Consider the following 1,657-nt stretch of genomic DNA (forward strand, 5'->3'; position numbering starts at 1 on the left):
TTGCCACGGACACTTTGTTCCCCAGAGGCTGCAGTGCCATGTGCACTGGGATCCCTGGAACCTGTAATGCACTCGGAACTGGGTTCACTGCAGGGTGCAGTGTTGTGGGCACTGGGTTCACTGAAGACTGTAGTGCATGGATCACTGGGATCACTGGAGGCTCCAGTTCAGTGTGCACGGGTTTCACTGGACGCTGGAATGCCACGGGCACTGGCTTTACTGGGGGCTGCAGTGCCGCCGAACCTAGGTTCACTCGAGAGTGGAGTATGACGGGCACTGGCTTCAATGAAGGCTGCAGAGCCACGGGCACTGGGTTCATAGAAGGCTGCAGTGTCACAGGCACTTTGTTCAGTGGATGGTGTAGTGCCCTGGGCACTGGGTTCACTGGAGGTTGCAGTGCCGCGGGCAATGGGTTCACTGCAGGTTACAGTGCCACGGGAAATGGTTTCCCTGGTGCCTGCAGTGCTGCGGGCACCTGGTTCACTGGAGGCTCCACTGCAGTGATCACTGGGTTCACTGGAGGCTCCAGTGCCGCGGGAACTGGCTTCACTGGAAGGTGTTGCACCACGGACACTGGCTTTACTAGAGTGTGCAATGCCGCGGGCACTGGCTTCACTTGAGGCTGCAGTGGCATGGACACTTGGTTCACTGGAGGGTGCAGTGCCGCGGGCACAGGCCTCACTTGAGCCTGCATTGTCACAGACACGGTTCACTGGAAGGTGCAGTTCCGAGGGCACTGGCTTCGTTGGAGCGTGCAGTGCCGGGGACACTGGCTTCACTGGAGGGTAGAGACCCTCAGGCACTGGGTTCACTGCAGGCTGCAGTGCTCTGCCACTGGGTTCACTGCAGGGTGCAGTGCCGCGGACACTGTGTTCAATGGAGGGTTCAGTGCCGCGGCACTGGCTTCACTGGACGGTGGAGTGCCAGGGACACTGGCTTCACTGGAGGGTAGAGACACGCAGGTCCTGGGTTCACTGCAGGCTTCACTGCCGCGGGAACTGGGTTCACTGGAGGGTGCATTTCTGCGGGCACTTTGTTCACTGGAGGCTGCAGTGCCATATGCACTGGGATCCCTGGAACCTGCAGTGCAGTCAGAACAGGGTTCACTGCAGGGTGCGGGGCTGTGGGCACTGGGTTCACTGCAGACTGCAGTACACGGATCACTGGGATCACAGGAGGCTGAAGTGCATTTGGCACGTGTTTGACTGGAGGCTGCAATGCCGCGGGCACGGGCTTTACTCACGGCTCCAGTGCCGCGTACCCAAGGTTCACTACAGAGTGCAGTATGGGCGCACTGGCATCAATGGAGGCTGCAGAGCCACGGGAACTGGGTTCATAGCAGGCTGCAGTGTTGCAGGCACTTTGTTCCCGGGATGGTGTAGTGCCGTGGGCACTGGGTTAACTGGAGGGTGCAGTGCCAGGGACACTGACTTTACTGGAGTGTAGAGACCTACAGGCCCTGGGTTCACTGCAGGCTGCAGTGCCGCGGGCACTGGGTTTACTGGAGGGTGCATTGCCCCGGGCACGTTGTTCACTGGAGGCTGAAGTGCCATGGGCACTGGGATCCTTGGAACCTGCAGTGTAGTCGGAACTGGGTTCACTCCAGGGTGCAGTGCTATGGGCACTGGGTTCACTGGAGGGGGCAGTGTCACAGGCA

The sequence above is a fragment of the Prionailurus viverrinus genome, unplaced genomic scaffold (genome assembly GCF_022837055.1).
Source record: "Prionailurus viverrinus isolate Anna unplaced genomic scaffold, UM_Priviv_1.0 scaffold_87, whole genome shotgun sequence".
Taxonomy (NCBI): domain Eukaryota; kingdom Metazoa; phylum Chordata; class Mammalia; order Carnivora; family Felidae; genus Prionailurus; species Prionailurus viverrinus.